Below are 16,377 nucleotides of genomic sequence, written 5' to 3' on the forward strand. Positions count from 1 at the left end.
GCAGGAATGGCTGAATTTAATGCAAACACTTATGCTGCCTTTGACAGCGTTTGATCACATGATAAATGTACATTCTTAGACTCTCTGGGTCAGCCACTACCTGGGACATTGTCTCCTGAGAAATCCTGTTATAAGATGTCTCCCTCATAGGAAAGGGGGCTTTAAATTGGAGGAATGAGGGAGCTTGGGAACTTCTGATTTAAGTTACAATTCTTCAGTCCATCTTCCTCCCTTTCACATTGGGTTGTTAACTGCAGGCAGACACCGCAGATCGCTTAGCATGTGAACGTTGTGTTTACAAGTTAAACTTCAAAGATCAAAGTCATGATTATTGAGATAGATAATGTTAGCCATGTAAGCCTCTTCACTTGTTAAATTTCTTATTTCTAACATGAGAAGACTACAGTTAATCGGTTGATACATTAATTATTTTTACAGCATTAGAAAGCTTAATCTCCTTTGTACCTCCTAGAATTCTTGTTTGCTAATGATTTCAACAACTCATAAAATAATAATAATAATAATAATCAGATCATATTAACGAGTGCGAGACCATTTAATTCTGTTTTCTAATGTCTGGAATTATTTCAAATCAGAGAGAATGCAGGCTATCAGGTATGCAGAACACGTTGATCCTGTGTCAAGCATCCATTCAAATAATATCACAGCCACGTGGTTTAGAGGTAAACGAGACAATAAAAACATAAGTATTCCAGGTGCTGATGATATGAATGCTACTTTTAAAATGATAGTTGACCCGTTTTTGCACTTAGAGTTGTAGTAATAACCCAAATGGAAACACCGAGAAAACAAATAAGGCTTTATGACGAAGATCGGCAACCTGCATTCTGATGCGTTTATGTGCACTTGCTGCTGCTGAACATTTTAATTTTTAAATTTGCTGCTGATCGCAGAAATACTGACACTCTTGAGGAAAGGACAACCCCCCCCCCCCCAGAGAACAGATAAGAAATAAAACTTTGATAAGGAGATTGGCAGCCCTTGCGGTGAAGGCAGGGAGTGGAACTTCGGAGCAAGCCTGAACAGGCATCGTTGTTCTGAGAGGCCATTGAATTGGGTCTGAGCCATAGCCCCTCGACATACAACAGAAAAGACCCCCCATCGGGCCACCCTCACAATCATCCCTATGATCGAACCCACGCTTGCAGCCACTGTGTCAGTCCATCTTGTTGAGGAGCTTCCTCTTTGCACGGCCCCTCCACTTGACCGAGCGTGATGTCCTTCTCCAGGGACTGGTCTCTCCTGACTGACGTGTCCCAAGTCGAGGAAGCGTCCCCGGAGCAGGAAAGGAAGGCCTCCCACGCGAGCTTACTTAGATCGCCCACCAAACGCACCATGTGGATCCCAAGGCGGAGGCAGGGTCTCCTGCCATGTCTACATAAACGCGGGCCCTGGGGTGCATGTCGCCCTTTTTTGGGTGGTATCTCCCACTCTTCCTTTGGGAAGGTACCCCTGAAAATTAACTTTCGGTTTGATGACCATGAAAACAAAGTCTAGCTGGCTGAAAATGTTGGGAAAAAGGTCTTGCATCTACATATGATACCAGTGTTTCCTTTCCTTTCCTCTGGGTGTGTGTGTGTGTGTGTGTGTGTGTGTCATAAACACTCAACGGATAATTTCACTTCTCAGTTTTTCTACCCCATGGTAGTTATTTATACCTGTTGTTCATTGTTATGCTGATGGGTGTCATGTGGGTGGATGAAGAAGGGAAATTTTGTAGGCTCCAATAGATTAGTTTAAGCCTTAAACTTTAAGGAATCTTCGTGGTGCTGTCCAGTAAGCATTGAACACAAGGTTGGTAGTTCAAACCCACGCGCCGCTCTGCAGGAGAAAAACGCGATGCTATCAGCTTGTCTTCGAGATTTAGAGCTTCTGAAACCCTATGTAGCATTGCTATGAGTTGGAATTAACTCGATGTTGGTCGGTGGGGTTTTTAGGAATGTATCGGTTTAGGAGCCTGTATAGCAGGAGTTGGGGATTAGATACTCATCCAGAGTTCGGCACTTCATACCCACTCAGTGGCTCAAAGTAGAAAGGTGTGGCAGTCTGCTTCCATCAGCATCACAGGCAAGGGAACACTTTGCAGCTACTGTACTCTGTCAAGGGGGGGGGGGCAACTCCACACTGCAGCTAACAATGACAATATATTAGCTTACCAAAAACTTGTCACATTTTCACTTAGAGTTCAAGTTGTTGTGGGGTGGGAATACAAACAAACATATATATTTAAAAAAACACACTGACAAGGATTATTCTCAATGATGCACATTTTTAGTGAATGCATGTAGATCTCAGCCTATTCACAAATATCTTTTTTATTTTTTAGACACGTAGAGTCAGTCCCCCTAAATCAAATGCTTGTTTTGTTAGCCATAAGAAACATGCTTTGACTAACATGCACCGTTCTTTTGCCACTTGGTGATTTCCCCCTTGGCAATTTTTCCCCTTCCAAAACACTACAGATAAGAAAGAAAGAGGTGTGTGTGTGTGTGTGTGTGTGTGTGTGTGTGTTTCAGTGGCATCCATGAAGGAAATGCATACTGATAACTAAATTATCTATCTATCTATCTATCTATCTATCTATCTATCTATCTATCTATCTATCTACATCTGCACTCCATTCTTTTAGATTCCCCCTTGTATGAACGCCTGAGTCACAATTCTACATCGGCGTGCCTGCATGCTCAATGGTCGGCATCTCTGCTGCAGTCTCTTCCTTCCTCCTGTGCAAAGGCGCATTCCAGCTCAGCTCATTTATACCTTGCTCATCTTCTGAGCCTTTCTTGGCTCTTAATGGAGGCAGTAAAGGGAAGTACATAAAAACCTGCTTTAAAAAAAACCCCGAAGATGAGTACACAGCGGAATAGGGCGTTTACTAAATTGGACATAACTGCCAGCACAGACGACAAATCATATGGGCACAGCTGGGAAGAAGAACCTGCATTATCGTGTACGGATCTGCCCGTAACTCGTGATGTGCAGATCCGTTGAAGTGCCAACAGCCTCGCTGAGAAGAAATCGATGCAGTAAGAAAAATCAGGATATTATTCTCATCTTAAACACACACCCACAAAAGAACACCCTTCATTTATAAAGAGTACGGGGTTGGTACATTTTAAAAAGCGCGATATTAATTTTGTTCCTTTCCGCCCCAAGGCAATCTGTCTTTTGTTCCCCCCTCCCTCGAACATGCGCACAGGCTGAAGCCTGTCATATTTTGAAAGCACGTTGCAGTTTCTGAGCTAGTGTCACATTATCCAAAGGATTGGGACAGAAGTCAGACGGCTTTGTTATAAAATCCCAAGCCATCAGGCCATATGCCATCACAATAATTTGAAAATAAATTCTGATATTTACCATCATTAGCCTCCATTCAGTTGGATTTTCATCAAGTAAGAGTCTCAAACGTGACTTGTGTAAAAGCACAAACCAAATATGGGATGCGTGCAAGCATCTGTTGACATCATTGGGCATACATATGTGCATAGAGGTGACGTTTGACAAGTGGTGCATGCCGCCCAACCTTTTCCCAGCGCCTGCCAGCTCTCTCCATCTTCCTGAAGCCCCTCTGCCTTTCCCGTGCCTGCATCCAGTTCGACCCAACACCTTCTCCTGTGGATGCATACAAACACTCCCCTATCCACGTCTCATTCTTTCTTCACCCTCTTGCGAAACTGATCTTTTACATTCAAACCTAAGGACACCGCTCTGCTACTTAAAGCTCCCTGGTTCCTCTTTTCTCAGGATAAGCCCCAAATCTCTCACCTGGCCTACAAGGTCCGCTGTGAACAGAGCTTCCTCCCTCATCAGCCTCAGGTACCTTCCAGTGCTTTGTTTTATGCCATGCCTCTCTCTTCCTGTTGTTGATAAAGAGCACTCAGCCCGGCACTAAGACCCTTCATGCCTATAGCAGAAATTCAGTTACGCAGTTGGCCGTCGAATGATGACTCACTGAAAATGCTATGCGACCTCGCGCATGGGAGGCCTGGCGGCATAGTGGGTTCTATGTGGAGTTGCTAACCTTAAGGTCAGTAGTTCGAAAGCACCAGCTGCTCCACTGGAGAAAGACGAGGCTTTCTACCACGGGAATAAAGGCTTAGGAACCAGAATCAACTAGCTGGAAGAGAGTTTGAGTGGAGGTTTGGGCTTTGGACCTTGTGGTCCTGAGACTTTGCTGTGCTTGGTCTTCTTCTCCAAACCGCTGCTCCCGATGCCTCCCACACTTCTGCCTGAAGAACTCTGGTTCGCCCTTCAAAACCTGCTCATCAAGCCCTTCTGCGGTGAAGCCAACCTTGACGATGGATGTTCCTCCTTAATTACTAGGACCCCCCTCCGCTATGCTGGGTCCACAACTGTCCATTTGTGTTAGTCTGGGTGGACTAGAGAAATAAATCCAGAGACACTCCTACATGTGTAAGAGAGAACTTTATATCAAAGAGTAAATGTACATTAAGAAAACATCCCAGCCCAGTCCAGATCAAGTCCATAATGAGTCCGATATTACCCCATAAGTCTGGTTCTAGTCCCTAAATTCCTCTTTGACTCACGCAGCACATGCAATGAGGCTGAGTGTTGGAAGATCACAGGCTGGTGGGTGTAAAGTCCCGAAGATCCAGTGGCGGTGGGAGCATCTCCAGGGCTCTGGCCGCCATCAGTGTGGCTCCAGGTGGCTCTTCAACAGGAAGGTCAAGCAGAGAGAGAGAGTAGTCTCGCCTCCAGGGTGGAAGAGATGCAGGTCCCAGAATCCACAGGAGAAGGCCACGCCCACCAGGAGGCACAGCCTGTGGCCTGACCGACAGGCTAAGTGCCACCCTTTCACTCTATCAAGTTGACGTGGAATTTTGTAACCCCCGCCCACCATACTTCAGAGCAACAGTATTTGAATCTTTTTTATATCCACAGGAATCCTCGTGGAGTAGAAGGTAAAGGGTTGAGCTGCTAAATTTCAGTGGTTCAAACCCACCAGCCAGTCTACCAGAGAAAGATGAGGCAGCCTGCTTCCATAAACATCTATATCTCTGGAAACCCTTTGTGGCAGTTCAATTCTGCCCAATAGGGTAGGTGGTAGTCATGAGTTTATTGATGAGGGTGCTTCTAAAAGTTTGTGGAAAAGTGGAATTAAAAGAAAGTGAAACTTTCCCACTAACTTTTTGAATACCACCCCCTACCCCCGCCTGCATATTCTCAAGGAGCCTATGTGGTGCAGTGGAGTGGGCAGTGGGCTGTGAACCTCAAGCTCCCAGGTTCAAACCCACCGGCCGCTCCGCAAGAAGAAGGTAAGATTGCTTGCTCCCGTAAAGATTCACAGTGTCAGCAACCTGTTGAGCCTGTAAGTGGCTATGAATCAGGTTCCTGTGTGGTTCATATATTCTTGGTGCTGAGAAAATCACCCTGTTGTTTGAATCTTATCAACGCAAAGCAAACCTCTGCCGTCGTAGGGAAGAAATGAGGGAGAAGGCCATCGGCCCGGCTGTAGGCTTGCTGCCCTTGGAATTAGTCTCTCTCTCTGTCACACACACACACACACACACACACACACACCATGAGCCAGCGTTTGTCCCATTGTCTGGTGGTGTCACTTTTATATGGAACTTAATGGATGAAACATTACCTTTCAGGTCACATCTTAGGGATAGATCTTTCCCATATATCCAGTGATCTCTCCATGGTGGGGGGGGGGGGGGTCTCCGCAGACATTCCTGATGATGTCTTGGAGTGGTGTCGCCAGGTGACCCTGCACGAGGACTGTCACATCTCAGAAGTTGCTCCTTGCTGCACTTCGGAGGTTCAACACCAGCGCTGGTGACGCGTTTGAGGGGTGACCTTGGGCGTGCAGAAATCTGTTTTGGCAGAAGCCCCCACACAGGGTGGTGTGCGCCAGCCGACGAAACAGATGGTGCTCTTGGCAATGGGAGCCTTGTTTGTGCACAGTGAGCACCAGCATTCCCACCGGCATGCCTGTCCTTTGGTCTCCGCGAGCTCGGTGGCTCGGAGGGAGACTCCTGCGTGCGGCGCGGGTCAGAGACCCGGGCTGGGCATTTTTCTCAGCCTGGCGGGTCTGGGGCGCACAGGGAGCCGACAGGCAGGTCCCCTGATCACCACCGCCAGCCTTGCAAGGCTGGCAACTGGGATTCCGGACTCTCCTTTCGACTAGGTTTTCAACCAAGGTCATGATCCAGGAAGCAGTGTGTGTTTGCCAAACTGATCAATCCCTGAGTCTAGGACCCCCCCACCACCACTCCCCACCCTTGCCATAGCCACACAGCTACAGAGTGTGGCACGTGGAGCTCCCCCACACCTCCACCCCCACCCTCTGGCGGGGCTACGGGACAGACAGACAGACAGTCTCCTCCTTCAACAGAATTATTTTTCCAATGGCGCTTATCTGTATGATAGGAGCCCAGCAGGCTATGCGTGGGCCTGCTAACCACAGCAACAGCGGTTCAAGCCCAATGGCTGAAGGAAGACGAGACTCGGTGCTGCCCACAGATTGACAGCCTCGGAAACCCACAGGGCCAGTTATACTGGGTGCCACGCGGTCGCTCGTGAACTAACACAAGGGGCAGTGTGTTTGGTGTGGTTTTCTCCGTCATAAGGCAAGGCGAAAGGTGTTTTAAAGGAGCACACGGTAGTATTTATTAAAGTAAAGCCCAAATACGGCAAGGAGAACGTGTGAAGTTTTGCACCCCTTAGCCAAATAAGAACGGAAAAAGAAAACAAAGAAACAAAATGGTAAAAATTAAGGTGAAGAACGCACACTGCTGAACAAGGAGCCTTTGTGGGTGTGATTCTCAGAGCCTTCCGGCCACGCTTTTCTGCCGCAGCTGTTGGGAAGGGCGCCAGGGCCTCTCCAGAGAACTGTGTGACGTAGCACGTGCTTGGCTGCCGGGTCCCCCACAGCGCAGCATGTTTCTGTTACCTCTTTGGAGGCAGTCCCTCCAAGTGTGGGGGAGCCCAATGTCATTTTCTCACGAGGGACGTGGGATCTGTCTTGACCGACCTGCTCAATCACAATACTTCCTTCCCCAAGCACACTGGCTGCCGGCAATCAACTGCCAGCACCCAGGACAGAGGACAACTGTCTCCATGTCATGGGGTTGACTTGTGGGCTCAAGGGAGGGGGCAAACGGTCAAGGTACTAGAATATCAGTAACGAATCACTTCTGTGATGACCCAGTATTTCTGTTTGGCCTGAAAAGCAGTCTATGCACAGATCTGTTGGTGACGAGGGACGGGTCCCAGAGACATTAGAGATGCCACATTGTTAACCAAAAAACAAGGATGCCGGGTGCCCCAACACAACAGCGAATAAACAGCTCTGGGCCCCTCTCGGGACTGGCTGCTTCTCATCAGCTCAAAAGTCACCTACCTCTTCAGGGAGCTTGCTCCCCCCACTGTCATTCCTGTCTGGTGACAATGTTCCCCTGATTTTATTTATGCTGCGATCACTTCTGGCATTCGCTTTTCACAAAAACTCACACATTGCTTGTCTCCCTGGCTGAAACGGGCGTCTGGGGAAAGCAGGGCCCTTTGTCTCCGCTGTATCCCGACCAGCCTAGCACAGTGCCACTGCATAAAGCTACTCCGATCTTGAGAAGGCGCAAGGGTAGCTCCCTTCGCCTCGAGGATGGAATAATAGAAGCTGCAAAGAGGGAGCCCACGCAGCCCCAGGTGGAAGTGTGTTTCAGACTCCACGTGATACTAGGTAGACGGTAGACACATCGATGCACAGAATATAAAACATCAATATTAAAATGCTTAAAAATATTTAAAGTTTCACCTTTTGAGGTTCTATATTTACCAAACTCACTGCTGGTGAGTCAATGCTCACTCCTAGTGACCCAAAAGGACAGAGCCGCCCTGTGGGTTTCAGAGACTGTAACTCCTGACCAGAGTAGAAAGCCTCATCCTTCTTCCATAGAGCTGCTGGTGGTTTTGAACTGCTGACCTTGTGGTTAGCAGCCCAATGCATAACCCTACACTGCCAAGGCTCCATTTTAGAGTCAAAAGAATTCAAGTCCAGAGGGATTTGCTCACATAGCTCATCAATCAACAGAAACAGGATTAAAATAGTGGTCTTTTGAAAGTTCAATATCTTTTCACATGTCTCAGGCGCTGATGTTTTCAAGAGTATTATCTAGGGGTGAAAACCCCACAAAAATTTAAAAAACATACCAACAGAATCTGTGTGGTTCTTTTTATGATTCTTCAATGAATGAGGCAGACCATGTTTTAAAAATATGTATTTGTGGGGAGAAAGGGGGACCCAATCACAATGATGGACATATAACCCCCTCCCAGGGGGACAGACCACAGAAAAGTGGGAGACGTGGGTTGGTGTAAGACACAGAAAAATAATAATAATTTATAAATGATCAAGGATTCATGACGGAGGAAGGGAGAGAGGGAGGAAAGGGGGAAAATGAGGAACCGATATCAAAGGCTTAAGTAGAAAAAAATGATGGGAACCTATGTACAAATGTGCTGGACAGATACCATGGATGGATGGGGGATGGATTGTGATGAGAGTTGTATGAGCCCCCGATAAAATGATAAAGATAAAATAAGTTAGATATGTATATATGTTTATATAATATATAATATGTGTGTGTGTATTTGTACTAGAGAAGACCATTTGGATTTGGAATTGGAAGTTCTCACTAGCCCTGAGGTGCAGCCTGGCTGTTGGATTTCCCTTTCTCTTGGTCCCTTTATGGGAAGAGAGGAAATGAAAAGAAGAAAAAGAAGAGGCGAAACATTGGGGAAGGGAACGTGCGTGCGAGGGAAGGTGGAAGCAGTTGGCGATAGGGGATGAAGGGGAAAGGCCCCAGGCTGGAGCACAAGAGGCCCGGAAACGTCCGGTCTGGAGGAATTGGGAGAGACCAAGAGGAAGGTTCTGGTGGGGAGTCTGGAGAAACTCAGAGTCAGGGAGGGACTGAACAGGAGACACAGAGAAAGCCACTGCCGGGGCTGCGAAGTGCGTCCTTCCTGCAAGCTCATGGTGGGGATACATACTAGACAGTCAAGCTGTGAGTGGTTACCTCACTTTGGCAATCTTGAGCAAGTACTGGCCCCGCTTTCCACCTCCTCCTAGCCCCCCACCACCCCCACCCGTTTCCAAGCCTGTTCATACCGTGCGTTTCCTCATGGGCGACTGTTAGGACTTAATGGTATATTCCACCAGGTACTTAGCTCAGTGCCAGCTACGTCATCTTCTTCTTATGTGAATGATCCACAAAGCAGAGCTCTGCTTATCTGCCGCCGCAGCTTGGTGGGTCACCGGAAAAGATGACGCCATTTCAAGATGTGCACGTGTGTATGGAATTTTCAGTGATAAAGAACCTTCTCGTCTAAACCGTTCCCAGTACTCAAAGACCTAGGGCTTGAAAAAATTGGGGGTTTTGTTTGTTTTTAAGAATTCTATTTTCTTTTGAGGTGTAATCAGTGACTAACAAGGATTATTCTCTGCCCCCTACCCCTCCCAAAATTAGAGAAAAACCATGGAAAATTACTAATATCAAAAGTCAAGGATGAGTAAACATCAAGTTAGAGATTTTTAAAGAATACCTCAAACCAAAATAAAGGAGGGAAAAAGTTATACAATCTATAGGTCTTCAAACGATTTGACAATTTCCTCTGAAAAATCGGCAACATTGGAAATTAAGTCTGAAGAAGGAAAAAGATGTCCAGCACCTTTAAAATGGGGGCATGGGCGCGTCATTCTCTGCTGTCTGTATAATAAAAGCAGACACGGATCATTTTCAAATCGAACATTTCATGGGGTTCACTCGGCTCCGCATAACTCCAACCAAAAACCAGTGTCCCTGCCAGCGAGTCAGTGCTGACTCATAGCGAGCCAACAGGACAGGCTGGAGCTGCCCCCGTGGGCGAGACAGACTGTTCACTCGTGGCGAGTGGACACCTCATCTTTCTCCTGACGCAGCCGGTGCCTTCAAACTGCTGACCTTGTGGTCTCACTCAACTGCCAAGGGAGAGTAGACACCCGCCGACGTGCCATGAGGTGGGGAAAGCCAACTGTTTTATTGATAATTAAGCCGTATATATATGTATCTATGTATATACCTTTTCCATCTCAGTGTGTCCGACATTATAAAAAGCTTCCTTCATGCAGGGAAGTACTCTTGGTTTTCGTGGTTAGAAATGAAAAGTAGTCACTTAGGAAACTTGATTGGAAATAGAAATGCAAGCGTAATTCTCAATTTACTGTAAAGACTGCTCCCATCTAGTTTACCTATTAATTTCGGCATTATTTTAAATTATTCAAGAAGACAATGAGTTCGTTGAGGTATGAGCTATAATACAAAAACTGGAAATCTTCCTCAATACAAAACTGAATCTCCTAAAAGGTCTGAAACCACTAAAGCTCTCTTGGCCAACACTCGGGTTAGCACTCCGAGTCAGAGACTCTGGATTCTCCCAGGAAACTGATACGAATATGAATTTTTAAGGAAAACATTTTTATTAAACAAACTCAAAAGAAAATGGAAAAAGGACCCCAACTTTAGAGTACCTACAATAAAACAGAATTTATTATTTTATGCTATCCAAGCAAATTATATCTATTCTCTAGGATTATATAAACAGCAGACACTCAGCAGCCGGTGCAATGAACTTACTGAAATCTTTTTACATCTCTGCTTTTTCAAAAGGCCTAAGAGCTAACAAAAGCACATCGAAAGCACATATTTAGCAGTACAGTATTTTTTAAAGCCACAAATGAAGTGCTGTCCATACCTGAACATTTTGATAATGCTTCAAAATATTATTCTCGACACCCCAGAGAGTATTCCAAATAAAATTGGCCGTGCCTTTCATTAAAACACAGATTCTTCAGGGTGACCTTTCTCGCCCCTCCCCCAGCCCTCCAGAAGGGCCACCAGGGGGCAGTCTGGAGACGCAGTTCCTGTAGCCACAGGGACTGGAGCCTAGCGCTCGTGCAGGACAAGCCCCACAGCGGTAAGATGCCAAGGTGATTAAATCCGCCCTTCAAGTACATCCAGGTCTTTAACACCAGTTTGCATTTTCCAGCAGGCTGCATTTTAATTTTACAAATCACGGTGGATTGCTTGCATGGTCAGCGTTTCTTGAATAAAATCGGACAGACTGGGGGGGAAGCCACTGTGAATAAGCAGGCCACTGACTTTTCTTGACGCAGGGAAGTGTGGCATGTGCCACCATGACAAATCCTATCGCATGGGCATGCGACTGCATGTAGGCAGTTCAATGATTTGGACGGTTTGGTTTCTAAATTAGTGAGGAGAAAGATCAAGATTGACAGTACACAATGAGGGTCCCTTTACATACTGAGGGCGTCCCAAAGCGCCCAAAGGCGCTTGACATCCACGTCATGGTGGGAGCTCTCTCTCTTTCTGGGGTTCCTGGGGGGTAGACTCCTGCACACCCCACTTCCTGTGTCGTGGTGCTGACCAGCAAACACAGCAGGGCAGGGAGCTCTGTGGAGAACTCCTGTCTCTGTCTTCTGGAGGCCAGCCCGCCAAACAAACACGCAAACTCGCTGCCATCAGTCAATTTCCTGCAGTTGAGAGGAGAACTCCAAGGAGAAGAACCCCCTGGAGAGGAGAACAGAACTGTGCCCGTGGGTTTCTGAGGCGGTAACGCTTTACGGGGTAGGAAGCCTCTGGTTTCTCCTGCGGAGCAGCTGGTAGGATTGAACAGCGGCATTTGTGGTTCGCAGACCAACTCTTAACCCATGACACCACCCGGGCTCCACAGCCCAGTAACGAATTTCATTTGTAAGTCACTCTGTGCGCCACCTTGTAGAACTTTCTTGGGTCATTATGAGCCAAGTCCAGGAGGGGTACAAACAAAGAAAGATTTTAAAATAAGGAAATGCAAATAAAGGGATTCTAAGTTTTATGGACTTCACCAAGTTCTTCTTGGAGATAAGATGGAAGAAGTGGTGGGGGGCAAATCAAGCTTGGTATGCGCATTACATGCTCAATGGTCACTTGGGGTGGGAAGGGACGTGGATGGCAGTGCGTTTGTTTTCTGGATAGCAAAATATCGAGTTTTGGAACAAAAAGACAAACTGGTTCCTTGAACACTCCTTCAGCTTCAACCGGGGTTTTTATGTACTTATCTAGCAGTGTTGCGATTCAAATACGCCAGGAGCTCCTCTGGAGCAAGAGGAGGCAGTGTGCACACATGACAGCTGTCATCTCAGAAAGCCTCCCGAGCCGGTCGACTCTGCAGGGTCGCCGTGGAGTTGCTGTGAGTCACACGTGACTCAGAGGCAGTGGTTTCTGTTTTGTTTTTTGCTTCTCGGTATTAAAATGACTGTCGTTATTTTGGTCTATTTTATTCCTGATATTTTAGGTTCCTAAAGCTATGTCTCTTGAAGAAGTCAACCCAAAATTCACACTAATTTTCGAATGTTTTCACAGTTTAGCACTCTCAAAAGCAACAACACTCACTGCATTGAGTCAATGCTGACCCGTAGCAATTCCCCCTGCGGGTTTCTGAGACTCCCCGTTTCTGGGGGTAGAAAGCTCTGTCTTTCTCCTGAGGAGCTGCTGGCGGTTTTGTACTGCTGACCACATGGATTGCAGCCCAACACATGAGCACTACACCACCAGGGGTCCTACTTAGCACTAACAAAAACTCATGAGCCCTTTGATCACCTGGGATGATTTAAAAGCTATAATTCTGATTAAATCCAACAGATGGCAGTGATGCTATGAATTACTAGTCAAAGATAATCTTCTAACATGTAGCATCTGTCCCTTAGAAGCATGTGTACCGAGAATAATTCTCTCTGCACTTGCATAAATATTGCTATTTTGATGTGAGTAATTGGATGGAAGAGTCCTGGGTCATAGGGCAAAAGTTAGCAACATTCTCCTTTTCAAGTAGTATCACAAGTTGAGAATTGTCAGTGAGATTAGCAGTGGGTCAAGAAGGAATGTGAACAATAAAATATATTGTCACTTGGTTCCCATGCCCCTCTATTTCTCTAGCCTACACCCCGCATCCTATTTTGGTGAGTAGATAATGTGGTCCTGAGCAATTCTCTAAGGGTGTAATTATTGGTCTCTCCCTGTCTGGAGGAAAGCAGATGCTGAAAAGTGAAGTCACTTTTCAGTAAGTCCCAGGGTCTAATAGTCTGCACAAACATCACTCCCCATGGCCCTAAGAGCAGGAGACCTAAATGGTGCCCGGCTACCCCACTACCAACTGCTCTGAGCGGGATCCCGTGGAAGGTACTGGAGAGAGTGGGAGAAAAGATGTGGAAGGAACCCCAAAATTATAAAAAGGCCAGTGCTGCCAGGGGAACCTTCTTCTTCACCCTTCAGGTCTGGAACTGAATTCTCTCCCATGACTCAACGTTCAGCCAAACAACAGACAGGTCTATCGAGGGAACAATAACACTGGAATAGCCAACTGTCTGAGATCAAACGGGTAACAAAGCTCCGCAGGAAGGGGGAGTAGAAATGGGAAGTGGAACAAGTGGGATTACACTGTGGAGACTGCAATAGAAAAGATGAGATGAAAATGTGTATGAACTCTCGAATGAAAAACTAGGTAGCTGATGTCAGGGGCTCAAGTGGGAAGAGAATGCTTTGAAAATGATGTTGGCGGCATATGTGCACATGTGCTTGACACACTGGATGAATGTATGGATTGTGATAAGAGATGTAAGAGCCCCCAATACAATGATAAAAAAAATAAAAACAAATTTTTTCTTTAAAGGAGAAAGTTTTGATGAATCTATTAGGCAAAAAATCTATTACTCGTTGTCAGGGAGTAAATTCTGACTCAGAGCAACCTTTATGTGGAGGAAATTACATTATCCTCATATGTTATTATAATAGTGATTATTCAACTTATGCAACTCCTATTCCAGAAGGTGCCTTGAATTTATTAACTAGAAAACCTTTTAAGACACATCAAGATATGAAGTATTTACATACATACATAATATATTGAACTGCACACATACTACATTTAACCTCTCTTTGACTTTCTTTATTCCTACACACATATTTTATTAAAAAAATCTTAATAGAATGATTTGAAATCTAATGCTGCTCAATCAAAACACAGTATTAAGAAGCATGTGTCCAAGCAGAACTGAGCTCCTCCAACAGACATTATTTGATAGTGATTTTCTAGATCAGGGGTCATCACCATCTGCATGAAAGCGCGCGTATTTCTGGGCTAGTTAGTCATAATGAGGAGCAACATGAAAATAGCAAATTCACAGTTTGTTTTCATTATTTTTAGTTTCAGTACTGTCACGCCAGTCAGTGAAAAAATCTTTTCAGTGATCCTGCAGTGTCTCAATAGCCAGGGACCTGGGATGTGTGTACTGCCTGCTCTTCCTCAGTGGGCTTCCAGAGATGCTTCCATTTGATAGGAGTTGACCTGGTTCCTATCAGTTTTGTATAAAAACAGAGAAAGTTAAAGTGGAAAGTAGTTCTAAAAGAGGCTGCTTTCAAAGTTTCTCCTTCAATTGCATCATCTGTGTTACCAATATTTATCATCTGACGCTATAGGTTTTTGTTTATTTCATTCTCCTTTTTAAAAAAAATCATTTTATTGGGGGCTCATACAGCTCTTATCACAATCCATACAGATTTGAGGGGGAGTTTGTTATTTTTAATTAAAAACGACCAACCATCTTTGTTATGTATATTGTCGCATTTTACTTTATTAACTAATATTCTTAGAGGGTCTGACAGTGTTCATTTTCTTTCATGTTGATTAACTATGGAAACTTGCTCAACTCCAGGCTAGCACTTGGCACAAGTGTGTCAAATTCAGATCCACAGCCTCTTCAAAAAATCATAGTTTTATATAAAATCTTCAATGTTTTTACTTTATTTTATTACAATTGCAATATTTTACTTTATTTTAAATTGTCAGTATTTATTAAATTTTTTCAATACTTTTACTTCAAAAAGTCCAAAGAAGAAACTATCTAGCCTCCAAGAATATCCAGAAAACCACTTCCACCGATAGCCCATTTTCTTTCCCTCTCAAAAAAACTTAATAAAAAATCTATCGAAATGCACGGTCCTGATGGGCCTTTCTGTATGAATAAAATTGGTTTTTATAAAATAACAAAACTATAGAGTCAGAAGTAGAAAGAAAATTTTTTGGAAATGATGATGGCAACAATCATTCGGCTTATGAGGAAGAAGTTCTGAGGAAAACGGACACCGCTGTGGTGAGGAAGGGCAGGAGAGGTTGGCAGGGAGTTTTTGAGTTTGGTTTTGCTTTTCTGTCCTGACGATGAACCTCCTCATTCTTTGAGAATAGCAGGGTCTCTTCTATAAGAATTTTGGAGGAAAGCCTTACCCTACTTACTCCCCAGCCCCAATCTTGCCCCTTCTGTTTGTTCCCCAAATTAAAAAAAAAAATTTAAAGGAATACAATTTGCATCCCTTACAGTTGCCCAAACTGCCATTTTGACACTAGGTGCCTTAGAAAGTGCAGACTTCTCTTGGGGAAGGTCACCTTCGGAGACCGCACCTTCAGAAGTGTCCAGACCTGGGCGAAGGAAACGTGGACGTACACACGCTGCACGTGTCGATGGCATTCTTGTGGAACAAAGGGATCAATGACTTTGTAACAATGCTTTTGGCCTTGAGTCCTTCAACAGAACAACTCTTAAGAAAGTGCTGTTTTAGACATGATTTCACAAAACAACACGATATAAAATTTAACAAGGAAAGTACCAAATGACATAGATCCAGGAAGGCAAATAATGACTTCATGTGTGCCTTGAGAAATCTGGACTCTTCTATAAATCAGTCTTACCTTCTGCATGGGAAAGGATATAGATTGGACTCCTACAGGTTTCATTTAACGCCTTCATCAGCTCTTTTAATCAATATGGGTACCCCAGACATATCTCCTGACTTTAGAGGGGCCTCAAAAGAGAGAAGACAGTGGCTGCAACATTGGGTTCAAAGATAGCAGCGATTGTGAAAGGGGTGCGGGACCAGGGAGTGCTTCCTTCTGTTGGGCACGGGGTCGCTGTGGGCCAGAACAGACTCACTGGCACCTGAGCACAACACCAACACCCCAGAAATCCAGGTAGCCTTTGGTCACCTCAATTTCTTCATGCATTAAGTGGATTAATTAAATGCAAAATTACTGCATTTAGTAAATCACATACTTAGCCTACAGAAGCTTTCAGTAGAGAACAGAATATGTTTCTCCTCCCTAAAATTTCTCCATAGGTTTGTCTCATTATCTAATTGTGTTTTTATTCTTTTTTAAATCATTTTATTAGGGGCTCATACAACTCATATCACAATCCATGCACACATCAATTGTGTAAAGCGCATTTGTACATTCATTGCCCTC

At 45.0% G+C, this 16,377-nt stretch overlaps 1 protein-coding gene across 1 annotated transcript in view; it reads right to left on the reverse strand.

Annotated features, from left to right (window-relative positions):
* Positions 1-16,377, reverse strand: part of ARMC3 (armadillo repeat containing 3) — a 119,803-nt gene that overhangs the window by 47,768 nt on the left and 55,658 nt on the right. The window lies entirely within an intron of this gene.

Source organism: Echinops telfairi, unplaced genomic scaffold (assembly GCF_000313985.2).
Source record: "Echinops telfairi isolate 266 unplaced genomic scaffold, ASM31398v2 ScPeMD7_7461;HRSCAF=8499, whole genome shotgun sequence".
Lineage (NCBI taxonomy): Eukaryota > Metazoa > Chordata > Mammalia > Afrosoricida > Tenrecidae > Echinops > Echinops telfairi.